Below are 18,685 nucleotides of genomic sequence, written 5' to 3'. Positions count from 1 at the left end.
GAAGTTGCTGAGAGACTGGCGCTTTGTTTGATCAAAATTTTTTCTAAACCTGTGAGACACATCGAAGTGGACATGGTTCGAAAAATTAAGCTGGTTTTCAGTGAAAATTTTAAGAGCTGATGAGAGATTTTGAGGTGATTCTGTCGCTTTAAGGACTTCCCACGGTGCGAGACGTCGCTCAGCGCTCTCAGGCAGCGTCATCAGCCTGTTTCAAGCTTAAAACCTCCACATTTCAGGCTCTATTGATCCAGGACGTCGTGAGAGAACAGAGACGTTTCAGAAGAAGTCGGTTTCAGCATTTTATCCGGATATTCCACTGTTAAAGGAGATTTTTTTTTAATGAAAGATGTGCGGACGGGTCCGCGCGTCGGGACGCAGCCGACGCGGCGCGGCGGCACAGGAAAAACACCTCCGTGTTGATAACCATTTGTTAAAATCCAGTTGGCTTTTGATGGCTTTCAGTGGAGTGAGTATATGAGAAATTGTTTATCAGCTGGAGATGTTCCAACTTGTCCTCAAGGCTTCCAACAGAGGTGTTTTTCCTGTGGCGGAGTGTCGCGGCAGCTGCGAGCCTACGCTGCAATCCGTCCGCACGTCTTTCATTAAAAAAATCTCCTTTAACAGTGGAATATCCGGATAAAATGCTGAAACCGACTTCTTCTGAAACTTCTCTGTTCTCTCACGATGTCCTGGATCAACAGAGCCTGAAATGTGGAGGTTTTAAGCTTGAAACAGGCTGATGACGCTGTCTGAGAGAGCTGAGCGACGTCTCGCACCGTGAAAAGTCCTTAAAGCGACAGAATCACCTCAAAATCTCTCATCAGCTGTTAAAATTTTCACTGAAGACCAGCTTAATTTTTCGAACCATGTCCACTTCGATGTGTCTCACAGGTTTAGAAAAAATTTTGATCAAACAAAGCGCCAGTCTCTCAGCAACTTCTCAGACAAAGGAATTCCGACGAGGGGCTGGACGACTCCTCCCACAAGGAATGCTCACAGGCGAATGACGTCACCGACAGGCGTGGAAAAACTCACGCATGTACTCGCGCCGTACTAAACGTCACCTCCCAGTTAACGGCGTTCCAAACGGCCGATAGGGGGCGGTCAGTATAAAAACGCTAGCACGCTGCATGCTGGCCTCTCACTCGCGGCCAGCTCCAGATATTTTTGCAGAGAAGCTCCAGTATGCCTCCTAAAAGAAAATTGGCAGCGGCAAGGACTTACCAAGAGGTCTGGTTCAGAAGCAGAGGAGAGGCCTGTGGTGGAGACGAGCAACACGTTGAGGAGGGGAAAAAGAAAGGAGAAGAAAAGGCTGAGAGATGAGCTCCCTCCCCCTGCAGTGACAGCTGCTTCAGCCTATTATACTCTGGGGGCGGTGCCTATATGCAAAAGTTCCTGGAGTAATGCAGGATTTGCCTGGATAAATCCAGCGGTACACAGGGCATTATCAGCGGCAGCAGAACACTGCCATTCTCACACGCGTCTTAACCTGCGATTGTAAAGGATAGAACTGGGTATTAACCCCCGTTGCCTGATGTGTGCTGGATGCTACGGTGGATTTAGCGGCGTTTTAGCCGCGTATTTGCGGCTAGTGCGGCGCTCAAAATGCTGCGAAATGCTCCGCCCCATTCCACTGCGAAAACAGCCGGAACTACCGCAAACTTTGGTCTACGTACTACCCACCGACAAAACCGTCTAGGTGTAACCTGGGCTTAAATGTTAAACGGCTACAGAATCACTTTGTTTATAAAAACCTTAATTTGGTCACAAATAACTTACATCATAAGGAATTAACACATTTCCAGACATCTCTTCCAAAACAATGGTGTCATGTGGTTAACAGTTTTCAGCTATGATGATGAATCCTAGCAACAGATCAGATTAAAACACTTTATTTCCACTGTTTGCCACCTTGTAAAGTTCTAGCTTCCATTGCTACATTCATTAGCTCCACGTCGTCTTCTCTATTTTTTGTGGAAGCCTTACAGTGCTACATACAGGCCTGGCATATGTACTACAGCATTTCAAGTGGTTTCACAGGATCTGTGAGAACGGAGATATTTCTGAAATGGAACATTTTTTGAAAATGAGAAAGAAAAAGATTGTATGAGGGAAGTTCAGTTCCAGTGTGGACAAGGCCTCAAAAACATGGGAAGTCAGGAATTATTTTCTTTGGGGTGCTATGGGAGTGCAATGACTAATCCAGAGGGAGCTATAGTGCCCCCTAATGCTCCCCTGGCACTGCCCCTGGAAAAGAAGTCATCAGAGTGATGTGCACATCAGTGAGTAAATAGTTTATTTGTTTAACTGTCCCAAATTAAAACCAGCACAATACACATTTGGGCACATGCACATTCAAATGATTTTTGTTATTCTTTTTTTGTTTTGTGTTTCGCTGACAAGCCCCCGATTGTTTCCCTGTGTTCAGTATTTGTCAATAAATGTGTGCATAAAATTGCAAATGTCACAGTATCAGCCATGGTGCACGTCAGCATTCATTAATAGTTTGGTTCATTTAAGTGGTGTATTGTATTCTGCCTTCATCTGACCCCAAGGGGCCGTGGCTACAGAATGTGACTGTTTTATTGAAGCAGGGATAAATTCCACGAAACAGGTGCGACACCGCTAAGAACATGGCTGATGACCCTGCAAACGAACCCCAACACAGACCAAGAGAGGTGATCCAATGAACTCCATTCCCACACTCGGACAGTAGTGGAGAGGGCAGTCAACCTGCTGAAGGGACGGTGGCACTGGCTGGACAGATTGGGGGCAAATTGGGGGAGGGTTCTGCTGTACCAACCTCAGAATGTGTGCCGCATTGTGATGACCTGTGGCATCCTCAACAACGTGGCACACCACCACAGTATACCACTGCCAGAGCAAACCATCCCTCATCACAGGAACCAGATGCCAAACTGTCAACTTCAGCCCACCCCTGGAAGCTATATGGATTTCAACCATGTAAAGAGGCAAGGACGAATTAATTTATTCACAAGTGCATTTATTACTTTACTGATATCACCAAGCACATTCATTTGATCCAGATGATTGTTGATTGTTTTCATAATTTCCTCTTGTAATTCCAGCACAACTTGGGTGAGGACACGGCCTGCCGGGTGGACGTCAGCAGGTGGCGTGGAGATGCTGGGGCCAGCAGAGCCGGTGGAGGAGTCTGTGCCCTCTCCTGGCTTATTGTCTATTCTCAGATAAAGAAAATGAAGTAATCAAACATGAGTCAAAGTGTTTAACATCCTGACATCTATGTGTGTATATGTCAGCAGCTGGTGCCTCCACGCCAGCTGCTGACATCCGCCCGACTGGCCGTGTCCTCACCTGAGCTGTGCTGGAATTACAAAAGGAAATTGTGAGAGCAATCAGTGATCGTTTGGATCAAATGATTAATGTCCTTGGTGAAATCAGTAAAGCAATAAATGCACTTGTGAATAAGTGAATTCTGTCCTTGTCTCTTTACATGGTTGATGGCTTCCAGGGGTGGGTTGAAGTTGACAGTTCGGCATCCAGTTCCTCTGGTGGTGGGATGTTTTGCTCTGGCAGTGGTGTGCTGTGGCAGTGTGCCACATTGTTGCGGATGCCACAGGTCATCACAATGCAGCACACCTTCTCAGGTCAGTACAGCAGCACCCTCAACCTGTCCAGGCAGCAGTCTGTCTCTTCAGCAAGCTGATTGCCCTCTCAACTACTGTCCAATATAATTTAATTTATTATAATTTATTATATTTAGTATAAGTTCAGTTGATATTGGCCCATAGGAAAAGATATACAATAAAATAATTAGTTTTAGCCTACAATAAAATGCACTGTACACGATGTTTATTAATTATTGTGATGTTATCATTAATCACAATTACGACGGCCAAGATAATCAAGATAGAAAAAAAATCAACATCATCCCATGCCGAGTACACAGACTGATAAATTACAGTGTGCAATTTTCAAAACTGCATTTTGTTTAAAACAATTAATACATTTTGTACAGTATAGTATTTCCAATGTATGACTACATAACCTCCGAAAAACCTCACTCTCTCAAGTCTCAAGTGAATATTTCTGTCAGTTAGTACCATGCTAACATTAGGATGGAGTGACACTGGAGGTAAGAGCAGAGCTGGGAGGGAGAGTTGAGGTGGGGGCCTGACACGGAGTTTGGAAAACTGCTCAGTTCTAGTTTTAGACCCGATTTACACCTAGCCTGGATAAGGTAAGTTTATTCCTGGTTTAGACCCTATTAAACCTTGTTTAGACCAGGGCCTGGTTTCATAAAGCAATCTAATATTTTAGTCTACTAAACTTACTTAGTTGACTATGGTTAGTTGCCCAGCATTATCCATCTAATCACTGTTTCACATCGATGGCTAAACTTGTAGTTTGGTTGTCTTACATTAACCGACTGTTTTCACAGGCATAACGAGAGATAGCTCCAATGTGCGACAGTTTTGTTTACTTCCTGGTTGGTTGTCATGAACTATCCAAACTTTGTTTCGTTAACTGGCTTTATTAACATTTACGGACACATACAAACTGCAGAATGACGTGCTTAGCACTTAGCCTAGCAGTTTCACTCTTCAGTTTCTTCTTCCATCAAGCCTTTTTGTGTACACAACGCTGCTCAGCGCAACAGCTACGCCCGGTGGCTAATGGAATCTTGGAGTACTTTTCGATCCTACGTTGTCTTTTGGCCCCCACATTAGAGACATTACGAGGACTGCCTTCTTCCATCTGTGAAATGTGGCAAGGATTCGTCCCATCCTGTCTATGGCTGATGCTGAGACTTTGATACATGCGTTTATTTCTTACAGACTGGATTATTGTAATGCTTTATTTTCTGGCCTGCTGCAGTCTAGCATTCGGGCACTTCAATTGCTGCCAGACGTTTGACACAAAGTAGAAGGTTTGACCACATTACTCCCATTCTGGCATCCCTTCATTGGCTACCGGTTTCTGCCAGATCGGATTTTAAAGTCTTATTGTTGGTTTATAAAATTGTTCACGGACTGGCACCTTCCTACCTGGCGGACTTGGTTAAGCCCTACATACCTGCGCAGCACTTGCGTCCGCAGGGCGCAGGGCTTCTGTGTGTTCCGAGGGTGAACAAGAAGTCTGTGGGGTATAGAGCCTTCTCCTACCGTGGTCTGACTCTTTGGAATGATATCCCTGCAGTTATTAAGCAGTCTGACACGGTGGAGACTTTTAAATCAAGACTGAAGACCCACTTTTTTAGACTGTCTTATCATTAATCTCATTTGTTTTTATGTTTACTTTGTAATTTCTTTTTATTCTACTGTGTTTTATCTTTTTATTGTGCTTTTGATTTTAAATTACTTTGTGTTGTTATGAATTGTGTGAAGCGCCTTGGGGCGACTTTGTCGTAAGTTGGCGCTATATAAATTAATAAATTGAAATTGAATGTGAGAACTGTCACAAACACATCATGACTGTCATCGTCTGCTACATCCACAGCCAAAAGCAGAGAAAGCTCTCCTTTTGGAGCAATACGAGTGACGTAGGGGTGCTCTTGAGTGTTCCATCTAGAGTTGATACATGATAGTCACCATTTTTTGAGGTAAGACACTGAAGTTTTGTCAACTAAAATAAGATTAGCCTCCTCTGTAGCAGGCTAAAAACTTTAGTCAGGTAATGTGAAAATTTAGCACACTAAGGGCTTTGTGTAACAGCTAATGTCAAAAAAATGAGTCAACCTCTCTCCAGTAGGCAACAAGCCACTTTCAAATGAGCCTGAGCAATTGCTTGCTGGTGGGTTTCAGTATTCACCAAATCTACTTTGCTGAGGTAGGCTTCAGCAAACTTCAAAAACAGCATTCTGCATATTTAGATATTAGTAGTTTAGAACAAAAATGGTCAAAAGAAACATACTGAAGATGTTTACCATTAACACTAAAATCCCACAGCTGTTTCCATCCTCCTGCAGCCCATCTCAGGCAGCCCTTCTCACAAAATTCCTAATGGTTGTTAAAATAGCAACAAAAGGATGAGGTAAATTCTTTTGATATAAAAAACAGGCTGCTGAAGGTCAACCAAAGAAACTTCACCTCCAATTTCATAGAATCTTGTGCTCATAAACGCCCTCATGTGAGAAGAGTCACAGTCTGCTTGTCTGAATGGTTGACAATCTAAAATGTATTTATATTAATACATCAAAGAACAAGGTCTAAAGTATCAGCAGTCAGCTGAAATGTTTATTTATGATGCGCTGTGATGAGAGAGGCTACATACCAATAAAATCCAGTGGGCACCTACAGTCAGAGGGCAAATCCACCTTTCATCTAGTGCCAGTTTTTTCTGAGGTACGCATTTGATGACAAATTATTTACTTAATTAATGATACGCATAGTTATGCAATGTTATACAGTGTATTAAAAAGCATCAAAATTACATTTCTGAGTGCCTGGAATCTGCTATTTGCAAGCAGAGTGGATGCTACCACAGCATTGAGATGATGAACAGGAATCTGTTAAAATAAGCTTATGTTGCTAAAATGTTGTACATAAAGGAGTATTCACTTTATTCAGCCCCGCCCGCTTTTACAACAGAGGTATTTCTGTTTTGGCTTAGGACTTCTGGTGAGCGGTGTTCTCAGTATAGAAAAATGGAAGATACTACATGGGTAGAAACAAAAACCTTTTTGAAAAGCTCAAAGGGAACAACTCTGGCTCACCCACGGGTCATAACAGAGTGGGAAGGTGACATGACAAAGTGGCCCTCGATTATGTATGCCGGTATTGTTAACTACTTTGTGTCGTCACTCAGCGTTGACGGTTTTGGTATGATCAATCAATTCAATCAATTTTATTTATATAGCACCATATCACAACAAACAGTTGCCCCAATGCGCTTTATATTGTAAGGCAAGGCCATACAATAATTACGTAAAAACCCCAACGGTCAAAACGACCCCCTGTGAGCAAGCACTTGGCGACAGTGGGAAGGAAAAACTCCCTTTTAACAGGAAGAAACCTCCAGCAGAACCAGGCTCAGGGAGGGGCAGTCTTCTGCTGGGACTGGTTGGGGCTGAGGGAGAGAACCAGGAAAAACACATGCTGTGGAGGGGAGCAGAGATCAATCACTAATGATTAAATGCAGAGTGGTGCATACAGAGCAAAAAGAGAAAGAAACACTCAGTGCATCATGGGAACCCCCCAGCAGTCTAAGTCTATAGCAGCATAACTAAGGGATGGTTCAGGGTCATCTGATCCAGCCCTAACTGTAAGCTTTAGCAAAAAGGAAAGTTTTAAGCCTAATCTTAAAAGTAGAGAGGGTGTCTGTCTCCCTCATCCGAATTGGGAGCTGGTTCCAAAGGAGAGGAGCCTGAAAGCTGAAGGCTCTGCCTCCCATTCTACTCTTACAAACCCTAGGAACTACAAGTAAGCCTGCAGTTTGAGAGCGAAGCGCTCTATTGGGGTGATATGGTACTATGAGGTCCCTAAGATAAGATGGGACCTGATTATTCAAAACCTTATAAGTAAGAAGAAGAATTTTAAATTCTATTCTAGAATTAACAGGAAGCCAATGAAGAGAGGCCAATATGGGTGAGATATGCTCTCTCCTTCTAGTCCCTGTCAGTACTCTAGCTGCAGCATTTTGAATTAACTGAAGGCTTTTCAGAGAACTTTTAGGACAACCTGATAATAATGAATTACAATAGTCCAGCCTAGAGGAAATAAATGCATGAATTAGTTTTTCAGCATCACTCTGAGACAAGACCTTTCTAATTTTACAGATATTGCGTAAATGCAAAAAAGCAGTCCTACATATTTGTTTAATATGCGCATTGAATGACATATCCTGATCAAAAATGACTCCAAGATTTCTCACAGTATTACTAGAGGTCAGGGTAATGTCATCCAGAGTAAGGATCTGGTTAGACACCATGTTTCTAAGACTTGTGGGGCCAAGTACAATAACTTCAGTTTTATCTGAGTTTAAAAGCAGGAAATTAGAGGTCATCCATGTTTTTATGTCTGTAAGACAAAGTGAATAAAAGACCAATTTTATTCACTTTATACATGCTTCCCTTAGGCAGTATTATTAGACGGCATTGCTTAAATTTTTATTGTTACGCAGATGATACCCAGCTTTATCTATCCATGAAGCCAGAGGACACACACCAATTAGCTAAACTGCAGGATTGTCTTACAGACATAAAGACATGGATGACCTCTAATTTCCTGCTTTTAAACTCAGATAAAACTGAAGTTATTGTACTTGGCCCCACAAATCTTAGAAACATGGTGTCTAACCAGATCCTTACTCTGGATGGCATTACCCTGACCTCTAGTAATACTGTGAGAAATCTTGGAGTCATTTTTGATCAGGATATGTCATTCAAAGCGCATATTAAACAAATATGTAGGACTGCTTTTTTGCATTTACGCAATATCTCTAAAATCAGAAAGGTCTTGTCTCAGAGTGATGCTGAAAAACTAATTCATGCATTTATTTCCTCTAGGCTGGACTATTGTAATTCATTATTATCAGGTTGTCCTAAAAGTTCCCTAAAAAGCCTTCAGTTAATTCAAAATGCTGCAGCTAGAGTACTGACGGGGACTAGAAGGAGAGAGCATATCTCACCCATATTGGCCTCTCTTCATTGGCTTCCTGTTAATTCTAGAATAGAATTTAAAATTCTTCTTCTTACTTATAAGGTTTTGAATAATCAGGTCCCATCTTATCTTAGGGACCTCGTAGTACCATATCACCCCAATAGAGAGCTTCGCTCTCAGACTGCAGGCTTACTTGTAGTTCCTATGGTTTGTAAGAGTAGAATGGGAGGCAGAGCCTTCAGCTTTCAGGCTCCTCTCCTGTGGAACCAGCTCCCAATTCAGATCAGGGAGACAGACACCCTCTCTACTTTTAAGATTAGGCTTAAAACTTTCCTTTTTACTAAAGCTTATAGTTAGGGCTGGATCAGGTGACCCTGAACCATCCCTTAGTTATGCTGCTATAGACGTAGACTGCTGGGGGGTTCCCATGATGCACTGTTTCTTTCTCTTTTTGCTCTGTATGCACCACTCTGCATTTAATCATTAGTGATCGATCTCTGCTCCCCTCCACAGCATGTCTTTTTCCTGGTTCTCTCCCTCAGCCCCAACCAGTCCCAGCAGAAGACTGCCCCTCCCTGAGCCTGGTTCTGCTGGAGGTTTCTTCCTGTTAAAAGGGAGTTTTTCCTTCCCACTGTAGCCAAGTGCTTGCTCACAGGGGGTCGTTTTGACCATTGGGGTTTTACATAATTATTGTATGGCCTTGCCTTACAATATAAAGCGCCTTGGGGCAACTGTTTGTTGTGATTTGGCGCTATATAAAAAAATTGATTGAATTGAATTGAATTAAGACAATCCTGCAGTTTAACTACACTCAACAAAAATATAAACGCAACACTTTTGGTTTTGCTCCCATTTTGTATGAGATGAACTCAAAGATCTAAAATTTTTTCCACATACACATTATCACCATTTCCCTCAAATATTATTCACAAACCAGTCTAAATCTGTGATAGTGAGCACTTCTCCTTTGCTGAGATAATCCATCCCACCTCACAGGTGTGCCATATCAAGATGCTGATTAGACACCATGATTAGTGCACAGGTGTGCCTTAGACTGCCCACAATAAAAGGCCACTCTGAAAAGTGCAGTTTTATCACACAGCACAATGCCACAGATGTCGCAAGATTTGAGGGAGCGTGCAATTGGCATGCTGACAGCGGGAATGTCAACCAGAGCTGTTGCTCGCGTATTGAATGTTCATTTCTCTACCATAAGCCGTCTCCAAAGGCGTTTCAGAGAATTTGGCAGTACATCCAACCAGCCTCACAACCGCAGACCACGTGTAACCACACCAGCCCAGGACCTCCACATCCAGCATGTTCACGTCCAAGATCGTCGGAGACCAGCCACTCGGACAGCTGCTGAAACAATCGGTTTGCATAACCACAAATTTCTGCACAAACTGTCAGAAACCGTCTCAGGGAAGCTCATCTGCATGCTCGTCGTCCTCATCGGGGTCTCGACCTGACTCCAGTTCGTCGTCGTAACTGACTTGAGTTGGCAAATGATCACATTCGCTGGTGTTTGGCACGTTGGAGAGGTGTTCTCTTCACGGATGATGCGAAGGAGATGTGTTGCACTGCATGAGGCAAATGGTGGTCACACTAGATACTGACTGATATCCCCCCCCAATAAAACAAAACTGCACCTTTCAGAGTGGCCTTTTATTGTGGGCAGTCTAAGGCACACCTGTGCACTAATCATGGTGTCTAATCAGCATCTTGATATGGCGCACCTGTGAGGTGGGATGGATTATCTCAGCAAAGGAGAAGTGCTCAATATCACAGATTTAGACTGGTTTGTGAACAATATTTGAGGGAAATGGTGATAATGTGTATGTGGAAAAAGTTTTAGATCTTTGAGTTCATCTCATACAAAATGGGAGCAAAACCAAAAGTGTTGCGTTTATATTTTTGTTGAGTATAATTGGTGTGTGTCCTCTGGCTTCATGGATAGATAAAGCTGGGTATCATCTGCATAACAATGAAAATTTGAGCAATGGCGTCTAATAATACTGCCTAAGGGAAGCATGTATAAAGTGAATAAAATTGGTCCTAGCACAGAACCTTGTGGAACTCCATAATTAACCTTAGTCTGTGAAGAAGATTCCCGATTTACATGAACAAATTGTAATCTATTAGATAAATATGATTCAAACCACCGCAGCGCAGTGCCTTTAATACCTATGGCATGCTCTAATCTCTGTAATAAAATTTTATGGTCAACAGTATCAAAAGCAGCACTGAGGTCTAACAGAACAAGCACAGAGATGAGTCCACTGTCTGAGGCCATAAGAAGATCATTTGTAACCTTCACTAATGCTGTTTCTGTACTATGATGAATTCTAAAACCTGACTGAAACTCTTCAAATAGACCATTCCTCTGCAGATGATCAGTTAGCTGTTTTACAACTACCCTTTCAAGAATTTTTGAGAGAAAAGGAAGGTTGGAGATTGGCCTATAATTAGCTAAGATAGCTGGGTCAAGTGATGGCTTTTTAAGTAATGGTTTAATTACTGCCACCTTAAAAGCCTATGGTACATAGCCAACTAATGAAGATAGATTGATCATATTTAAGATCGAAGCATTAAATAATGGTAGGGCTTCCTTGAGCAGCCTGGTAGGAATGGGGTCTAATAGACATGTTGATGGTTTGGATGAAGTAACTAATGAAAATAACTCAGACAGAACAATCTGAGAGAAAGAGTCTAACCAAATACCGGCATCACTGAAAGCAGCCAAAGATAATGATACGTCTTTGGGATGGTTATGAGTAATTTTTTCTCTAATAGTTAAAATTTTATTAGCAAAGAAAGTCATGAAGTCATTACTAGTTAAAGTTAAAGGAATACCCGGCTCAATAGAGCTCTGACTCTTTGTCAGCCTGGCTACAGTGCTGAAAAGAAACCTGGGGTTGTTCTTATTTTCTTCCATTAGTGATGAGTAGTAAGATGTCCTAGCTTTACGGAGGGCTTTTTTATAGAGCATCAGACTCTTTTTCCAGGCTAAGTGAAGATCTTCTAAATTAGTGAGACACCATTTCCTCTCCAACTTATGGGTTATCTGCTTTAAGCTGCGACTTTGTGAGTTATACCACGGAGGTAGCTACTCTGCCCTGTGTTGGTATATGGCATTAGAGAACATAAAGAAGGAATCATATCCTTAAACCTAGTTACAGCGCTTTCTGAAAGACTTCTAGTGTAATGAAACTTATTCCCCACTGCTGGGTAGTCCATCAGAGTAAATGTAAATGTTATTAAGAAATGATCAGACAGAAGGGAGTTTTCAGGGAATACTGTTAAGTCTTCCATTTCCATACCATAAATCAGAACAAGATCTAAGATATGATTAAAGTGGTGGGTGGACTCATTTACATTTTGAGCAAAGCCAATTGAGTCTAATAATAGATTAAATGCAGTGTTGAGGCTGTCATTCTCAGCATCTGTGTGGATGTTAAAATCGCCCACTATAATTATCTTATCTGAGCTAAGCACTAAGTCAGACAAAAGGTCTGAAAATTCACAGAGAAACTCACAGTAACGACCAGGTGGACGATAGATAATAACAAATAAAACTGGTTTTTGGGACTTCCAATTTGGATGGACAAGACTAAGAGTCAAGCTTTCAAATGAATTAAAGCTCTGTCTGGGTTTTTGATTAATTAATAAGCTGGAATGGAAGATTACTGCTAATCCTCCGCCTCGGCCCGTGCTACGAGCATTCTGGCAGTTAGTGTGACTCGGGGGTGTTGACTCATTTAAACTAACATATTCATCCTGCTGTAACCAGGTTTCTGTAAGGCAGAATAAATCAATATGTTGATCAATTATTATATCATTTACTAACAGGGACTTAGAAGAGAGAGACCTAATGTTTAATAGACCACATTTAACTGTTTTAGTCTGTGGTGCAGTTGAAGGTGCTATATTATTTTTGTTTTTGAACTTTTATGCTTAAATAGATTTTTGCTGGTTATTGGTGGTCTGGGAGCAGACACCGTCTCTACGGGGATGGGGTAATGAGGGGATGGCAGGGGGAGAGAAGCTGCAGAGAGGTGTGTAAGACTACAACTCTGCTTCCTGGTCCCAACCCTGGATAGTCACAGTTTGGAGGATTTAAGAAAATTGGCCAGATTTCTAGAAATGAGAGCTGCTCCATCCAAAGTGGCATGGATGCCGTCTCTCCTAACAAGACCAGGTTTTCCCCAGAAGCTTTGCCAATTATCTATGAAGCCCACCTCATTTTTTGGACACCACTCAGACAGCCAGCAATTCAAGGAGAACATGCGGCTAAACATGTCACTCCCGGTCCGATTGGGGAGGGGCCCAGAGAAAACTACAGAGTCCGACATTGTTTTTGCAAAGTTACACACCGATTCAATGTTAATTTTAGTGACCTCCGATTGGCGTAACCGGGTGTCATTACTGCCGACGTGAATTACAATCTTACCAAATTTACGCTTAGCCTTAGCCAGCAGTTTCAAATTTCCTTCAATGTCGCCTGCTCTGGCCCCCGGAAGACAATTGACTATGGTTGCTGGTGTCGCTAACTTCACATTTCTCAAAACAGAGTCGCCAATAACCAGAGTTTGATCCTCGGCGGGTGTGTCGCCGAGTGGGGAAAAACGGTTAGAAATGTGAACGGGTTGGCGGTGTACACGGGGCTTCTGTTTAGAACTACGCGTCCTCCTCACAGTCACCCAGTCGGCCTGCTTTCCCGGCTGCTCGGGATCTGCCAGAGGGGAACTAACGGCGGCTAAGCTACCTTGGTCCGCACTGACTACAGGGGCCTGGCTAGCTGTAGAATTTTCCACGGTGCGGAGCCGAGTCTCCAATTCGCCCTACAGGTGCCCACAACTGCAGAGGGAAGGACTAAAGAGCAACAACTTGTACGGAAAGCCCTCACAGTATGTGGGTACCCACGTTGGTCCCTGGACAAAGTGCAGAAGTCCCAGAAAACAAAGAGACCAGATAGACAGGAGACAGAGACAAGAAGAAGAGGAGTGTCTCTCCCTTATTTTGGGGAAAAACGGTTAGAAATGTGAACGGGTTGGCGGTGTACACGGGGCTTCTGTTTAGAACTACACTTCCTCCTCACAGTCACCCAGTCGGCCTGCTTGGAGGCCGACTGGGTGACTGTGAGGAACTATAACAGCACCGAAGCCTGTCAATACTACCTGACAAGTAGTACCACCGTAATGCCAAAATTAGGTAATGTTAATATACATATGGTGTTATTTCATGCAGTGCTTGGTTGTATCAAACACCACAAAATGATTAAATTAGGTAGCAGCTAAAGCTACAAACACAGCTTACTCTTTTGTCTCACTAGCATCCGTCGTGGCTTCTTCAATGGCACTCATGCCTGCCTACACTGCCACGACTTCCTCAGCCCACACCTGTCACATGTCTGCGCCGCTTCCAGAGGATGCAACACTCTTGGCAATGGCACCTGTTTTGCCTCAGCAGCATTTTCAGCCCATCCTCTGTTTCTACCATACTAAATTGGGATCCAGAACCAAGCGTTACCCGTCACCCTGCATTTTCAGCGGAAAGGGACACATCCGGCCAATCCTCAGTAATGGCCATGAGCATTGACCACACCAACAGGCTACTGTTCATCCAAGACACCGTCTCCGGGTGTCATTTCCTGCGTGACACCGGTGCGCAGAGGAGCATTATGACCACTTCCAGACTGGATATCCTAGCAGATGGATTTGCGCCCCTCTGGCACCTGCCAACGGCAGTCCCATACGCACGTAGGGCACTTGACATGTTGACTTGTGTTTTTGTGGCCAGAGGTTTAGCTGGGACTTCATCATGGCTAAAGTCACTGTCCCTCTCCTGGGCGCAGATTTTGTGTGTGCTTATGGACTACTGGTGGATGACAAAAACCGTCATTCAGAGGTTTCAAATCCGGCTTCAGAAAGTAAAAACCCTCCCATGTGTTGCTTCTACCTGTGCACCAAAAACAGGTGATCGCAATAATTAGCTCATCCACCTGCCTGAAGAACTGAACTAATTACAATCAGCTGGTTTATTGGGAAGATGCAACAAATATGTGGCCGGACTTTTACTTTCTGAAGCTGGATTTGACACCTCTGCCGGCACTTGATAGACACCACCACCTTTTGTTTATACAGCTACCCTCAGTGGTGTAGATTCCATCAGACTATCTAGGTGGCTGACGACCCTGCAAATGAACCCCAACACAGACTAAGACAGATGATCCAACATGTTAGCCTGCTGTTGCATGCTGACGTGTTTCGTGCTCTGGGAATTTCCTGCACTCATGTAGCCGACCTTTTCATCCTCTGCCACCAAGCACAGAATAGAGCACCATATCACCACCACGTACCCACCTCTGTACTCCCGGGTGAGGTGCCTTGACCCGGCCAAGCTCATCATTGCCAAAGCTGAGTTCGACAACATGGAACACCTTGGCATGTCGATAAAGTTGTCTATAAAGTAGAGCTGTTCTACAACCCCAATTCCAGTGAAGTTGGGACATTCTGTAAAATGTAAATAAAACAGAATACAATGATTTGCAAATCTTCTTTAACCTATATTCAATTGAATACACCACAAAGGCAAGATATTTAATGTTCAAACTGATAGACTTTGTTGTTTTTGTGCCACTGTTTCCTCATTTTGAAATGGATGCCTGCAACACATTTCAAAAAAGTTGGGACGGGGCAACAAAAGACTGTGAAAGTTGATGAATGCTCAAAGAACACCTAATTAGAAACAGGTGGGTGTCATGATTGGGTATAAAAGGAGCATCCCCAAAATGGCTCAGCCGTTCACAAGCAAAGATGGGGCGAGGATCACCACTTTGTGAACAACTGCATGAAAAAATGGTACAACATTTTAAGAACAATGTTTCTCAACGTTCAATTGCAAGGAATTTAGGGATTCCATCATCTACAGTCCATAATATAATCAAAAGATTCAGAGAATCTGGAGAACTTTCTACACATAAGCGACAAGGCCAAAAACCAACATTGAATGCCCGTGACCTTCGATCCCTCAGGTAGCACTGCATTAAAATCCAAGATCATTGTGTAAAGGATCTTACCTTGTGGGCTCAGGAACATTTCAGAAAATCAGCGTTAGTTAACACAGTTCATCGCTACATCTACAAGTGCAAGTTAAAACTCTACCCTGCAAAGCGAAAGCCATACATCAACAACATCCAGAAATGACACCACCTTCTCTGGGCCTGAGCTCATTTGAAATGGACAGATGCAAAGTGGAAAAGTATGCTGTGGTCTGATGAGTCCACATTTCAAATTGTTTTTGAAAATCATAGTCGTGTGTCCTCCTGACAAAAGAGGAGAAAGACCATCCAGACTGTTACCAGCGCAAAATTCAAAAGCCAGCATCTGTGATGGTATGGGGGTGTGTTAGTGCCCATGGCATGGGCAACTTACACATCTGTGATGGCACCATCAATGCTGAAAGGTACATCCAGGTTATGGAGCAACACATGCTGCCATCCAAGCAACGTCTTTTTCAGGGACGTCCCTGCTTATTTCAACAAGACAATGCCAAGCCACATTCTGCACGTGTTACAACAGCGTGGCTTCATAGTGAAAGAGTGCGGGTACTAGACTGGCCTGCCTGCAGTCCAGACCTGTCACCCATTGAAAATGTGTGGCGCATTATGAAGCGCAAAATATGACAATGGAGACTCCGCACTGTTGAACAACTGAAGTCATGCATCAAGCAAGAATGGAAAAGAATTCCACCTACCATGCTTCAACAATTAGTGTCCTCAGTTCTCAAACGCTTATTGAGTGTTGTTAGAAGGAAAGGTGATGTAACACAGTGGTAAACATACCACTGTCCCAGCTTTTTTGAAACGTGTTGCAGGCATCAATTTCACAATGAGCAAATATTTGCACAAAAACAATAAAGTTTATCTTTCATCCATCACAATTTCCACAGTATGCAACCTGAGACCCCTGGACAATTAGCTCCAACTGCCACCCTGCATGTCCACTTTTCTGTAGGGAGCAAATGCTTTGAGGCAGTTTATGATCTACTACATGTTTTTTGATGGGTTGGGTAGAACCTGAAAAACATGGACAGATTCATGCACAAAACATTTTAATTTAGCATTCAACACATGTACAGCCATACAGGCTTAGAGTGTTCTATTTCCATCAAGCCCATCACAGTGTAAATAAATAGCTTGGCACCAGTGCATGCCTCCAGACCTGATCTGGCCTGAGACAGAAAGACATTTTGTGCTTGCCAGTCTCTGGTTTTGAGTCTGTGCTGGCTTCTGCATGATTTCAGAAAACGACGGAGAAGAATCAACAGGAAAAAGAGCATGTTCAGGAGCGCTGCACTTCACAGTCACGCCAATGTTTGTGTGTGTGTTTTTTCATAATTAACATCGCCAGTTGGTTTAGTGTTAACTTCTAAATATCTCCTACCTGATGACTGAAAACCTTAACTGATATAATAAAGAGCTGTATGTGTTGGATAGAGAATATTAATGTGAATGTGGCTATTGTTGCAGTAAGTCACAGACTAATGTGTTGCCTGTGGGGATCCACGGGCTCTAGATTGGGTTGTACTTATAAAATAGGTAGCTGACATTTTTCAAGGGTGGTAATAAATTATGCAAAGTTTCTATAATGAGTTGGAATGACGTGTGAGTCCAGAAAGTTTTGAAAACCTTAGACCTTAGACCTCAACAGTTTTAAGAAGAACTCAGCCTTTTTATTTCCTAATTATGCAATTATTTAATGTTAATTTACTGTCTTAATGTATTTATAAAATCTTTTGGTTGTTGTTATCATATCAATCAATCAATCAATTTTTTTTTATATACCGCCAAATCACAACAAACAGTTGTCCCAAGGCGCCTTATATTGTAAGGCAAGGCCATACAATAATTATGTAAAACCCCAACGGTCAAAACGACCCCCTGTGAGCAAGCACTTGGCGACAGTGGGAAGGAAAAACTCCCTTTTAACAGGAAGAAACCTCCAGCAGAACCAGGCTCAGGGAGGGGCAGTCTTCTGCTGGGACTGGTTGGGGCTGAGGGAGAGAACCAGGAAAAAGACATGCTGTGGAGGGGAGCAGAGATCGATCACTAATGATTAAATGCAGAGTGGTGCATACAGAGCAAAAAGAGAAAGAAACAGTGCATCATGGGAACCCCCCAGCAGTCTACGTCTATAGCAGCATAACTAAGGGATGGTTCAGGGTCACCTGATCCAGCCCTAACTATAAGCTTTAGCAAAAAGGAAAGTTTTAAGCCTAATCTTAAAAGTAGAGAGGGTGTCTGTCTCCCTGATCTGAATTGGGAGCTGGTTCCACAGGAGAGGAGCCTGAAAGCTGAAGGCTCTGCCTCCCATTCTACTCTTACAAACCCTAGGAACTACAAGTAAGCCTGCAGTCTGAGAGCGAAGCGCTCTATTGGGGTGATATATTACTACGAGGTCCCTAAGATAAGATGGGACCTGATTATTCAAAACCTTATAAGTAAGAAGAAGAATTTTAAATTCTATTCTAGAATTAACAGGAAGCCAATGAAGAGAGGCCAATATGGGTGAGATATGCTCTCTCCTTCTAGTCCCCGTTAGTACTCTAGCTGCAGCATTTTGAATTAATTGAAGGCTTTTTAGGGAACTTTTAGGACAACCTGATAATAATGAATTACAATAGTCCAGCCTAGAGGAAATAAATGCATGAATTAGTTTTTCAGCATCACTCTGAGACAAGACCTTTCTAATTTTAGAGATATTGCGTAAATGCAAAAAAGCAGTCCTACATATTTGTTTAATATGCGCTTTGAATGACATATCCTGATCAAATATACACATTATTATTATTATTATTATTATTATTACTTCTATTTTGTCATCTGATTTTTAAATGGACCACAATGGAAATAAGTGTTTTAATTTTCTTGTGTCATCCATGTATTATTCATGTATTTACAATTATGCACATACATTGAACTTACTAAATAAAATCAAGCACACACACGCTTTTAATATATTGCTGATTTACCAGCCCTTGCTGGAATGGCGTGTGAGTCCAGAATGTAATTATCAATGTCCATTGTTCACTAATATCCATAG

General features: G+C 42.6%; 1 long non-coding RNA gene across 1 annotated transcript; it reads left to right on the top strand.

The window, feature by feature from the left end:
• Positions 1–1,834: 1,834 nt before the first annotated feature.
• LOC117502166 lies at positions 1,835–11,864 on the top strand. The gene is made up of 3 exons (XR_004558204.1): positions 1,835–2,031; positions 4,389–4,395; positions 11,855–11,864. It is a non-coding gene; the product is annotated as an uncharacterized LOC117502166 (long non-coding RNA).
• Positions 11,865–18,685: the final 6,821 nt, after the last annotated feature.

Source organism: Thalassophryne amazonica, chromosome 2 (assembly GCF_902500255.1).
Source record: "Thalassophryne amazonica chromosome 2, fThaAma1.1, whole genome shotgun sequence".
Classification (NCBI taxonomy): Eukaryota; Metazoa; Chordata; class Actinopteri; order Batrachoidiformes; family Batrachoididae; genus Thalassophryne; species Thalassophryne amazonica.
The sequence above is the reverse complement of the archived record's forward strand: the minus strand, read 5'-3'. Positions and strand labels throughout refer to the sequence as shown.